The sequence below is a fragment of the Poecile atricapillus genome, chromosome W (assembly GCF_030490865.1).
Source record: "Poecile atricapillus isolate bPoeAtr1 chromosome W, bPoeAtr1.hap1, whole genome shotgun sequence".
In the NCBI taxonomy this organism is placed as follows: domain Eukaryota; kingdom Metazoa; phylum Chordata; class Aves; order Passeriformes; family Paridae; genus Poecile; species Poecile atricapillus.
This window is the reverse complement of record NC_081288.1, coordinates 97,679,271-97,692,743: the sequence shown is the minus strand read 5'-3', so window position 1 is coordinate 97,692,743 and position 13,473 is coordinate 97,679,271. Positions and strand designations below refer to the sequence as shown.

Genomic DNA, 13,473 nt, shown 5'->3' with positions numbered 1-13,473 from the left:
TTTATAATTTTTCTACTTAATGTTTGTGTACCTTTATCATCACATTAACTCAAGCTCTTTCCAAGGCTGCAGATTGAACCCTTCAGCATCTGTAGAATTTTCTATTTTTCTATTTTCCGCATCTCTCTGCTCCCTCTGCACTAAAAAAAAACTCCATTAATTGATTTTCTGGAGTGATAATGGATAAGCATATGGTATCTAAACCTGAAGCATTAGCTAAAGTCACACAAACATTGGTTCTAGGCGGATTAACTGGTAAAACTACACTACTAAAAGCAAACAAAGTAAAAAACAAACATTTGATTGAACTCCATATTTTTCTAAGATTATCTTTTGGCAAAAGGTTCTTCTCTCAAATTTTTAATTTTCAAGCAAATTTTTTAGCATATTCTTTTTTTTTTCCAATCTTGTTGATGGACTAACCAAAGATAAGATACAAAGTTATTCTGTGCACATTCAATTTTTTTTTAAAAAAATTGGACATCTTCTGATTATTTTGCAAATTCTTTCTTATATTCTTCTTCAAGAATAGGAAGGTAAGGGCTAATACCACACTTTTGCCAAAAGAGCTTTATAATACTCCTGTTTTTTACACCCTTTACATTGATATAACCCAAGGTTCAGAGATTTGCAAATGAAACAAAAATAATGTCCAATGTCTCCCAGGGAAATGAAAAAATTACTATTGTTTTAAGGTCTAAATAGTTGAGACTCCAGATGTTCTGTTTAAGCAGGCAAAAGTTTATCAGCTGAAAATGTTGATCCTTAACATCACTGAATGTTCTTTCAAATCCTGAAACAGGGAATAACTGAACAAAAATTAGTAAAGACACGACATTATAACGATAACATAAATCCTCTGTTGGCAAACTGTCTGTGTAGTTTTCAGACATAACTGTGTCCTGGCAGTTCTACTTCTGGTCTTGTTTTGAGTACTAAGGCTGTATGGTGACTTCTCTCTTTACTGGGTCTCATGTTTTTGGAGGCAGTCTGTCTGGTCAGATGAATAGGTGACTCTTTTGAACCTGTCAACAAAACATAGGCATCTCTCTTCTTTAAGTTAATGAGCATTTAGGCTTAGCTGTGGTACACTTAATTGTGAATTCTGATTTTATAATCTTTTCTAAATTTTTGGTGCAAATATTTCATTATTCAAAATGAATTGTGGTCTAAATTTTTAATGCACATACTACATTAATTGAATGTTCTTAGGGCATCAATTCCTTTTGCTTTTAAAAGTGAGATGGGCTTTTATCATGCATATGAATATAAACACAAAACTATACACAACATGAACAAAAACTTAGAGTAGTTAGAAAGTAATTAGATAATAAACTTTATTAATAACATATGTGATATAGAACTACTATTAACCACTAAAACACTGTACCAGCATCTCAGAGTCTGCAAACAGCTGATAAACCTCAAATTAGTGAAGGATTGGATAACCACCTCCAGAAATGATTCTCCAAGCCCACTCCAAAATTGATCCAACTGTCATACTAATAGGGTCAAATTGCCAAGTCAAAAGTGACTTGAATATTGATTTCGTACAGGAAACATCTGGATCTGTTGGCAAACATTCCATCCAGGTAAAGTCAAGGCTTGGCCAGGGCTTTAGGCTTTAAACTGGAAAGATGTTTCTTAACTCATTTTCAAAACAAGGTTCTTAATAATAGCAGCTATGAGATGCTTAAAGCACAGCAAACTCTTGAAGTGTATTTCTATAAAGCAAATGATCAGAAGTCTTAGGCAACAAACCAATAGAACTATCTAGCAGTTTGTTTAATCTGAAGTTTCTCTCATGGTAACTGACTTTCAGCAACGATACATTTTTCTGGAATTTTGGAAGCACTGAAAAACAATAAAACTACACTGAATTAGGAAAAATCAAGCTTTCTTAAACAAGGGAAGGAGTTAAAGAGTAAGAAAACCCTGTACATGAACAGCTGTATAACTTAAGGAGATGCATCTGCAGTTAGAATACAAAAAGATCTCAAATTACATGTGTCTTAAAGGTAATTTCATAAAAATTGAAAAGCATATGAAAAGCCGGCTATAAATATAGCAATAATATCTTATGGATAATACTCATCATAAAAATCCGTAAATTCACATTATACAATGAATATATCAGCATTGTGTCTGAGGAAATTAATATTTTCAAAACATTCATGTCTCAATGGCAAGAAGTGAAATAAGGTAAAAAAGTTCTAAACTTTCTAGTATTAATAACAGTCACTACTCTTTTGTGTTACCTATAGAAAACAAAGCTAGTAGAGATTGTAACAAATAATTAAACCTTCGATGAAATGAAGAGTGCAACAGACTGTATCATCTTCCATCCACAAGCAGGTGTTTATCAGTGTTCCATCACAGCTGTTTCAGTTGTAGTCATCCTCATCTCCTTAGGAAAATAACTATACTTTGCAGTTTAGACAAATGTGTTTTAACAAAACGTGAGACAATTCAAATTAAACAATATTCAAACCTGGTAAAATTAATTTTGACAGAAGGAAATAACAAAACTTAACCTGAAAAGAATATTAAAGTGATCTTTTAAACATGATATAACATGGATTTACTATAGAGATTATAAAAATGTAACAAATACATTATGATTTTATGTAATTTGGCCTTGAGAATAACTCATAATAACTGCAGATATTACTGAAATTACTCATTCATAGTAGGAATTTGCCTGGTACGGGCTTAAGTTTATAGGACTTTTCAAATGCAGTTTTACTAGAGAAAACCACAACAACGCAGGGTTTGGAAAATTGCCATTCAGCTTTTGTAGCACTTTGCAGAAACATTAAGTCCAATTTTTAATTAAAATCCTAAGTCCAAATAGGTAGATATGCTATCATGTGTTTTTTATAGCAAAAAGATTCACATTGAAATTACCTTATTAAAACTGGAAAAAACTAGCAAACAGGTAATATATGGTTAACTTAACTTTGTCTTCTTGTACAGTAACGTTTTCCTAGTTAATTATTTTTTAAACCATTAATATCTTCTGTAGATAACATGAATTGGAAGGTCATTTTATCAGTAGCTGTAAATCACTCAATATTTTTACATTAGGTTTTAAAACTAATTATTGCAAGGTAACTTTTTAATTCTGTTAATATTTATTCTAAACATTTCTAAAGAGGGTTTTTTTTTAATTTTCTAAGGAGTTGCAGTAATTTCTCCAGTAAAACTGTAAAATCACAAGAACTCATAGTTACTTAAAAATACCAAATTAACTATATAAGGGTATATAAAGACATTTTAAGAAAACAAGGAATCATGACCTTTTAACAAACTGGGTACTATCCTGGCACTTCTTCTTGAAGAGGGAGAGGGGGGACTGAATACCCCGCTCTGCTGCTGTTATCTCTAGAAGGATCGAGCCTATTCTTCACCATCCTCCACCTACTCTCGCAGAGGGGAAAAGTGGAAAGAAAAAAACCCACAAAGTTAACTTTAACAAACAGTTCTTTCTCTCAATATAGTCTTATCTCTCATTCGCAGACAGAGGGAAAAGGACACGATTTTACACAAACAGGCGATATTAAGTGAAGAGCCTCTCTGGACCAGGTGGTAGCAGTGGCAACTACTGCAGCTTATCAACCTTTAATTATAGTAATGAATTTCGAAGTAGATACCATATAGTTACTGATTTTTTGTCTATTTTGTCTCCCTTTGAAGCTTCCTGAGCCGCCATGGCTCTGCCCAACTGTTTCTGTAATTGCTGATATTTGTCTAGGGTGGCCTTGGAGCTTCTTCTGCAATGGCTCTGCCATGGGGGTGCCTCTGCTCTCTGCGCTCGGTCCGACACTCCCCCATGCCCCCCTGGGTTGGGTGGAAAATGATCTAAATCTGGCTCCTCTTCATAGGTAGAGTCAATATATTGCCCCTGTATGTCCACAATCAATTTAAAAGTATTGGATATCTCCTTATTTTCTTTTCTCTGACTCTCCCCCCCTCTCTAAGGGTGGCATAGCCAACAACGCTTGCTCAGCAGTGGGAGGTTGTCGTTCTAATTAGGAACGGCAGGAAGAACGACACGGACTCTCAAGGGAGTCAGAACAGGAGAGAATCTCTCGTTTATTGCTACAGTCATGTTATATAGACTAGTTCGTGGAAAGTACAGAAAGGAAACTCTTATTGGTTAGTAAAGTGCTACATTACCATTATTGGTCAGTGGGGTTCACCACCCCCCTGACCTTCTCCTGCAAGGAAAACACGGGACCAGACAAACAGCACCTGCAGGCTGTTTTCTGTCTTTGAGGATTGTTTTGAATCCTCCCATGAATTTCCCAGGCTAGCTTCTCAGGCAGGGCTGGCAGGCCATGGGGCCTGCAGCTTGCTCCAAAGCTAGCCTCCATAGGAGGTAAAGATGGCTGCTGCTGTGGTGCAGGTAAAATTACGGGGTTCACAGACTGTGTAGATTGCTCATTAACAATCTTTGCTATTATAACTTTGTCCACAGCCCCTCTGTTACCACCGTCCACCCCGCAGCGAGCAGGGAGGCTGGGGACGTAGTTTTAGCTTGCCAGATGAGGCCTTAAAAACGAGGCTCTTTCCCTTTGCTGAGATGGCAGTTGCAGTTTTATTTCTTGGGATCTTTCAGGGTGACATGGCAGGAGGGAAAGAGGAAGAGGTATCGATAGGCACTCCTTTTTCAGGACAGGGGAGAAGGGGGTGTGGGGGATTTACACAACCAATAAGGGGACCTGGGGAGAACAAGATAAGGGAAAGAACTTACAAGTCTACATTTTCGGGGGTACATTCTTTGGGTCATGTTGCCGCTGAAGATGAATAGATCACACGGACACAGGTCGAGGTGTGGTGAAAGGAAGAGCAGAGTTTATTTTTCCTCCCAGGATTTATAGGCTTCTGACCACGGCCAGGGATTGGATGGTCAGGATAACACTTTCTCACTGCACTGGCCATGAGAGATGTCCATCACAAGACGTGTAACAGAAAGAATGTACACATATCTATGTTTACAGTTACTGTCCTGGGAAAGTCCTTAGAAAACCATGTCAGCAAGCTCAGAAGCTGAGTTTTCAGGGCGACATCTCACCCTTTTTGGTTTAACAAAAAGAAAAGAAAGAAAAAAATGAACAAAGAAACTAGCAACATTATAAACAATCAAAAGGATAAATAATAGGAAAATACAATACTCCATACAATCAGAAGGCTGTAATTTCAGGGTGTTATCTCACCCTTTCATTATTACAAAAAAAAAAACAAAAAATCCAAAAACAACAAAAACCCCAAAAAAATAAATGAAACAAATGTCCAACATCAACACCTGCTTGTGGATGGGTCTCAATTTGGTCACGGAGGCAGAATCCATGGCCAAATTGAAAGGTGCCTGGGAAAACTTCTGAAATGCTATGACAGCAGCCTGTAATTCCACCAATTGGGCTGATCCAGACTCATGACTCTCCAAAAAAAAACCTAAAAACAAAACAGCGACATCGATGGAAAGATTAATGTAATAAACTTGAGGAACAGAAACTGCTCGCAGAACCTCCTCCAGCACCTCTCTGATCAGACACCGCACGCCATATTTCCATAACCAGGCCCTCCGTAGGAGAGAGCCCAAAACCATCCATAGCCACAGGCTAGATAGTACCCTGTAACGTCACCTGCAACACACGTCAGAGGTCACCAGATGTTGCCGCTAAAGATGAATAGATCACACGGACACAGGTCGAGGTGTGGTGAAAAGAAGAAAAGGTTTATTTTTCCTTCCAGGATTTATAGGCTTCTGACCACGGCCGGGGATTGGATGGTGTTGTGGTTTTAAACTAGTAACAAAAATTACTTATTTTTGTTGTGAGATATGGATTAAAATAAGATCAAAACAGGCTTAAAACTTAAAAGGAATAAAGACAGTTTATTAACAGACTATTAGAATAAGAATACCAAAATAAACTTTCAGAAAACCCTTTTACTTCTTACTACTCGATTATTTCTTTGTACACATAACAACATAGAGACAAAAAAAATAGTTTTACAATCTTGGTGGTCAAAAACAGTCTCAATTGTTAGAGTCTTTTCATCAGTCCTTGTAGAGAAACAGAAGTCTCTTCCTGGCAATCTATGGAGTTTCTAGAGTCCACTCCTTCCATCTCACACTATTCTGAGGTGTGCAATGGGTCAAATTGAATCTAGGGATGTTATTTTTAAGGATAAGTGATTCAAAGGTAGAAATCTTTTTCAGTTGTTTCTGTGAGCCTTCCTGGAAAACAGCCATCTCTTTGGCTCCTTTAAGGCTTTAAAATCTTCACTTCACTCGCAAGTTCCAGCAACTCACAGTATCACAACCACCCTTCTTTTCTCTAAAGTCCACGCTTTGAATACTCTATTCCTTCCATACTCTAGTCATGAATTAAAGGAGTCTTTAAACTACTGTCCATCTCCATAGCTGTAACAGAAAGACTTTTCAGCAACAAGCATCTTCTTTCTCTCTTTCTTATTTAAACTTAACTCTTTTCTTCACTGTTTTTGGTAGTTTTATGATGTCTTACATGTTAATTGTCTCTCTTTCTCTGTCTGTTCTAAGAAAAAGGAGTAATCTGTTGTTTATCTAGGTAGTAAAGGAATTAAAAGAAGAAAGCTACAAAAGTTCATAGTGTCAAGTTTCAGTCTAGCAGCAGACCTTGAAAACTAAACTAAACTGCTAAACTCTGCTTTTCTCTCCTTCCCCCCCCCCCTCCCTGCGGCCTTGTCCTGGGCCTGGGAGGGGGGGAGAAAGCCAAGACAGAGCTTGTTACTTCTCCAGAGCCGGAAACAAAAAAGAACGAGACAGCTCTGAGTGTACTTCTTAAGGGGGTGTTTACAAGTTGAATTCACTTTTTAATGGTCAGATCTGCTGTCAATTCTTGAAAATGACTGATAATTGGTTAGGAAGAAAAACTCCCATCAGTCACCAGTAGCTTCAACTTCCCCTTTTTTTACTCGGTCTTAAAGGTGAAGCTAACCCATGACAGATGGTCAGGATAACACTTTCTCCCTGCACTGGCCATGAGACATGCCCATCACAAGATGTGTAACAGAAAGAATGTACACATATCTATGTTTACAGTTACTGTCCTGGGAAAGTCCTTAGCAAACCATGTCAGCAAGCTCAGAAGCTGAGTTTTCAGGGCGACAGGGTCATACCATTTTTCCTAACTGCATTACAACAGATCTTAATTAACAAAAAGCACGGAAAAAGCAGCAAAGGTAGGCAATCTCCCACAGCATTCCAGAGAAACTTTTTAAAAGTAGTCTCAAAGTCCATATCAAGCAATTTCCACTTCATCCAAATGAAAAAGCTTCTTAACTATTGCTTAGGAGGATAATTACTTTTTATCAATTTTTTTAAATTTATGATAAACGTCCCTCTATTGCTTTGAAATTTTATCACTCATCCAAAGTTCCCCAGTCCTCACTTGAATCGTCCAGGCCAGGGATGAAAACGAGCACCTCTGCTGTCCTTGTTCAGTGAGAGACTGCATAGGTTTCTTTTCAACTGCTTCTTAGGGGTCATTGAAGCCTTCCTTTCTGACTAAAGCTTAATTTCCAGGATAACGTACATTGGGACTTTCTCGACTGCTAATCCTAGTGATCGACCTCACTGAGGCATCAGATTGTCAAGACTAAAAATGAGGAATGGGACCACCATGCTTTGAGATGATTTATTGCTCAAGTAAGCCAGATAAGATGTCAGTCTAAAGGTGTGAGATTTAGAGGAGCCACCCTTACAGTAAAAAATTTCTTTCTTATGTCTAACCTAAATTTCTCCTCTTTCAGAAGATGATGAAGTTTCTTTCAGAAACATCATTTCCATGAGTGGATTCTTCCCTCCTCATTAAGTATCAATTAATGCAAAACCAGCACAAATTTGTACCCATTTCTCCTTGTCCTATCATTACAGTTCTTGATGAAGAGTCCCTCTCCAGCTTCCCTGTAGGTCCCCTTCAGATACTAGAAGGCTATGAGGTCTCCATGCAACCTTCTCTTCTCCAGGCTGAATAGCCCCAACTTTCTCAGGCCCCCAACTGTCTTTGTAGGGGAGGTACTCCAGGCATCAATTTCATGGCCCTCCTCTGGACATGCTCAAACAGTTCCATGTCTTTCTTATGTTGGAGACACCAGGACTGCATGCAGTACTCCATATGAGGTCTCACCAGAGCTGAGATTCACCTTGGACCTGCTGCCAACTCTCCTTTTGATGCAGCATGACACAGTTGGCTTTCTGGGTTGCGAGAGCTTACTGCTGCCTCATGTTGAATTTTCCTTCAACCATCACCCCCAAGTCTTTCTCTGCAGAGCTGCTCTCAATCACTTTTTCCCTCAACCTGTCAGTGTGTCTGGGATTGCTGCAACCTAGGCGTAGGACCTCACACTTTACTTTGTTGAACTTCATGAGGTTTGCATTGGCCCATCTCTCAAGCCTGTCATGGTCCCTCTAGATGGCATCCTGTTGCAATCTGTTCCTGGGGGACCCCTCTTTTCTACCCCCCGTGGTGAGAGGCCCGCTCTTCATGGGGACACAGGCAGCAGAGGAGGTCCTGGAGTGGATACAACATGAACTCAAAGTATCTAGACACAGGAGGCCCAAACTTGCTCGGAATAATCCCAGGTTTATTGTCTGTCGTCCATCCGGGGCAAGAAAGAGACCGAAATGCCTCGGGTCTTCTCTCTTATACTAGTGGGCGGGGGTGATCGGAGGATACAGGGAAGTTACAGCCAATGTTAAGGGGGAAGGGAAGAAGGTTCTCAGGTAGGAACTAACTTTACACAAACTGAGGGTGAGTTTTATCCTTGGGACATACCATGATTTTTTGATGCACTACAACACCTCACCCTTTTCTGTTATACAATATGAGAAAGAAAAAAAACTTTAGCTTATTTTTTCCTTTACCGTGAGCCTGCCAACCACTCACAATTGGTCGGCCGGTTAGATTCGTTTCTGTCGGCTAGTTCCACGTGGTTAGCTTCTGACGTAGTAAAAATTACACTACTAAGGGCCTTTAAAATTAAACAACGGACAATTCCAAATGCTAACACAATCAAAAACAAAACAACAAAAAACAAGATTGTTTTGATTACTGAAGTCCGCCATCCTGTGAGTCCCCAGCCTTTGAACAGCACCCAGATCTTCTGGCGTGGCTGATGGATGATCCAGGCCGCTGTCAGGCTGCTCAGTGAGAGCAGGATGACAGCAGGGTTAAGATTCATCATGGATTTGAGTGAGAGGTAGGTTATTTCTAAAAAAAGGAAACAGACATTTTTTAAAACATATTCACAGCCAAAGTATGCAGGTCAAAGGCTAGGTTTCTTCTTGCTGTCTTCGGCAGTGTCTTCTCTTGGAAGCAACAGCCACTTGCTTCTCTTCTCTTCTTGCTGGGGGTGGATTCTTTGGAACAAAAGGTTTTACCCATTTCTGAGGAATCCATTGGGGGCCTGCAGGGGTGGAGACACACACATAACCACGCCCCCAGGTGACAATTTCATAGGGACCCTTGGTTTGCCAAGTTTCAGGGTCCCTGATTAAAACCAGTGGACGCTGTGACAATTTAAACTGATCACCACTGTTAAAATGCCGAGTTACAGGAGGATTCATGTTTTCAAATGAGCAGTTTAGGAAGTTAATGGTAAACAGAGCTTTACAGAGTTTCTGTTGTGGAGACATCCACACTGCCTCGCTACCTTGCCTGGCTAGGACTTGTTTGAGAGTCTGGTGTGTATGCTCAATCACTGCTTGACCTGTGGGGCAGTGGGGGATGCCAGTTTTATGTTCTATTCCCCACAGCTGGACAAATTCTAGGAACTCTTTGGATTGATACGCCGAGCCATTATCAGTTTTAATTTCCCTAGGGATTCCCAATACAGAAAAGGCCTGTACTAAGTGTTGTTTGGCATGTACAGATTTTTCTCCTGCATGAGCAGAGGCAGACACTGCTCCTGAGTATGTATCAATGCTCACGTGTACATTTTTAAGGCAACCAAAACTGGGGATATGTGTAATGTCTGTTTGCCACACTTCACAGCGTTCAACTCCTCGGGGATTAACCCCGATGACTAATGATGACACCGCCTGCAGCTGGCAATTGGGACAGGTAGCCACAATGGCTTTAGCTTGACTCCGTGTCAGCTGGAACTGACGAATCAGTCCTGGCACATTTTGATGGTATTGCTGATGACTTATCTTAACCTGTTGGAACACATCTGGGAGACATGCCTTTTCGGCTGGGGCAGCAAGGGAATCAGCTTTCTGGTTCCCCTCAGCGATTTCACCTGACAAATCGGAATGCGATCTTATATGCATCACATAGAAAGGTTGTTCTCTATTTAAAATCAAATAAATCAGTTTTGAGAGCAGTCTAAAGAGATGTTCATTCTCAATGTCCTTGAGAACTGCCTGTTCTGCTCTGGACACCACTCCCACTACGTAGGCTGAGTCAGTAACCAAATTAATCGGTTCAGAAAACTTCTCAAAAGCTCTTACAGCTGCAGCCAGTTCAACTATCTGGGGTGATCCTTCTACAAACTCAACATCAGCTTCCCAATGCTGAGTCTGAGGATGTCTCCAAGTCATGACCGACTTATGAAAGGTTCCAGATGCATCAGTGAACGCTGTGAGAGCTTTGAGTGGCCTTCGGCTCCTTTTCTCACGAGGAATAAGGTGGAATTCCTCATGAAACAATTTGTGTGATGGTGCATGGACCGAAATTTGCCCACTATAGCTGTCCAGAGCAAACTGGAGGTTAGCATTGCTCTGCAGCAGGTGCTCAAACATCTCTTTGGTCAGTTTCTCAGGAGAGTGTTTGCCTTCACCAGAGAGTCTGACCGGAAGGTGAATACACATGAGGTCACACCCTGCCAGTTCTCACAGCCTTACCCTGGCCTTTTGGATCAGCTGAGCCATCAGCTCCTGTGGCTTGGTGATAGTTTTGGGTCGTTGATGGGAGAGGAAAATCCATTCTATTATTAAGAGTGGATCTCTGCCCCTTGGCCCACTGGAATATTAACCTATGTAAGTGTGGTAATTTCCCCAGGACAATAAATTTGAAAGGCAGCTCAGGTTTGAAGCGATGTGCCTGTCTTTCTGTCAAGGCCCTTTGTGCTTTTTCAATTGCATTTTTTGCTTCTGGAGTCAGCTCCTTGAGAGACAGCAACTCTCTCTCCCCTTTCAATAAATTGAGTAGGGGACTCAGGTCTTCATTTGTGAGACCTAGCCAGGGTCTGACCCAGTTCAGTGACCTGCATAGGGAATGGAGATCTGCTAGAGTGTTAGAATTGCCAATAATTTCTAATTTTTGTGGAACAACAGTCCGTGCAGTACTTTCCAGGCCCAGGTATTTCCAAGGTGGCATCCTTTGAACTTTGTCTTCCTGCAATTGGAATCCAGCAGAGGTTAAAACATTAACCACTAGGCCAAGGGTGTCTTGCAGCATGTTGTTATTGGGACAGCACACTAAGATGTCATCCATGTAATGCAAAATGATGGCATCTCTTTTTTCAGCATGCACTGGGGACAGCAATGACCCCACATACCACTGGCAGATGAAGGGGCTCGCTTTCATCCCCTGAGGTAATACTGTCCAGTGGTACCGTTTCATTGGAGCTTCCCGGTTAATTCTGGGAATGGAAAAGGCAAACCGTGGTCCATCCTCTGGGTGCAGGGGAATTTGGAAAAAACAGTCTTTAATATCTAGCACTGCCAATAGCCAATTTTGTGGTAACATATTCGAGGATGACATACCTGGTTGAAGAGACCCCATGTCCTCTATTTTTTTGTTTATTTCTCTCAAATCCTGAAGGAGGCGCCACTTATCCTTCCCTGGCTTTTTTATCACAAACACCAGGGAATTCCAAGGGCTGGTTGTTTCTACTATGTGTCCCTTGGCCAATTCTTCTTCCACCAATTTTTCTAGCGCCCCGAGTTTTTGTCTGCTGAGAGGCCACTGGTTCACCCAAATTGGATTATTATCTAACCAAGATAGCTTTTGGACCGGATGCTCTACAGTGGCCTCCATGAAAAATACTGGAGGGTTTCCGGAATTGTTAATTTTACTCCCCACTGGGACATGGTGTCTCTTCCCCACAGGGGGCACTTGTAGTCAGTGACAAAATGTCGGACACTAGTCAATCTTCCATCCGAACCTTCAAGCTGAACGACAGCTTTAGAAATTTTTGCCAGTTTCATTCTTCTAACACCCTGTATTTTTCCTGCCACGGGTTGCAGTTCCCAATGTGAGGGCCACACGTTTTCAGGTATGATAGTCACATCTGCCCCAGTGTTAATTAAGCCTTCTACATGGAGATGTTCTGATTTGTGTGTTAAGTTACACCCCATAATGGGTTTGTCTTCACCCACCACTTCTGCCCAGTAGACTCCTGGTGCTTTGTCATCTACTGGGACTTCTGTTGGAAGAGGGATCTCCTGGGCTATTATCTGCCCTTTGGCTACCCAGAAGGGTGGTTGAGGACATCTTGCTAAGAGAATGAGGTGTGTCAGGTCTCCTTTAATTGTCATGGGAGCCACTTCAGTCTCTATTGGTGTGTGTGCTGTGTCTCCAGTAACAAAATACCTACTATCCAGTCCAGACAGGTCTTGTGAATTATCCTGCAAGTCCACTCCAATGACAGTCCAACGGTCAGATCTGAAACAAAAAGCTTTAGAAGTTACAAGTCTGAATCGCTTTTGCGGTTGCCAGACCTTATTAGGCAAACGTTCCTTACAATTATATTTCTGCTGTCTCCCACCCCGCTCCCTTTCCTCTCCTTTTCCCATTAAAATAGAGTCTTTTTCCTGTTTCAGGTCTGTCATTTTTATGTCTCTGCGCTTGACAGAAAAGCGCTTAGAATTCAGGTTTTTTGAATTGCTACAGGTTCTTTCTGGTGTTTCCCTTGTTGTTGGGTTTTGAGGACAGTTCCTTGCGAAATATCCTGGCCTCTTGCACTGGAAACAGATGATGTGCTGCAGCTGTTCTGGTGACATCTGTGGCTTGTTCATTCCTGGTGTCACTGCTGCCACTGTCGTTGGGTTGCCTGGTTTCTTGTCGTGTACACTGTACAAGTCTGCTTTCTGGGCACACGCTTCAATCATATCCGCTATGATGGGTGGAGGATTAATAGGTAGACTCAGAATTACTCTACGACAAGCCTCATTGGCATTCCTTTGGGCCATTTCTTTAAGCAGTTCCGTCTGGGCCACTGGTTCCTTAACTTGTCTCTGTATCTGTAGCCTAAGACGATCTACAAACTGTAAGAAACTCTCACATGGGAGCTGGTTAATATTAACATAACTGACTTGAATATCAACTGTTGGTAATTGGTTAAAAATGTTTTCAGCCACATCACAAACTTTATCTGCAACAAAGTTTTTAATACTCTCACTTGATCAGCAGGATTAATCCAATTTCCCTCCCCACATAAATGTTCTAAAGTGATTTCATTGTTCTCTGTATCATATGC

At 40.8% G+C, this 13,473-nt stretch overlaps 1 protein-coding gene and 1 long non-coding RNA gene across 2 annotated transcripts in view; both read left to right on the top strand.

Annotated features, from left to right (window-relative positions):
* Positions 1-13,473, top strand: part of LOC131591635 (transcription factor RFX3-like) — a 287,779-nt gene that overhangs the window by 252,552 nt on the left and 21,754 nt on the right. The gene's annotated exons all lie outside the window — the stretch shown is intronic.
* LOC131591671 (uncharacterized) lies at positions 3,369-8,425 on the top strand. The gene is made up of 3 exons (XR_009280444.1): positions 3,369-4,018; positions 4,382-5,799; positions 7,004-8,425. It is a non-coding gene; the product is annotated as an uncharacterized LOC131591671 (long non-coding RNA).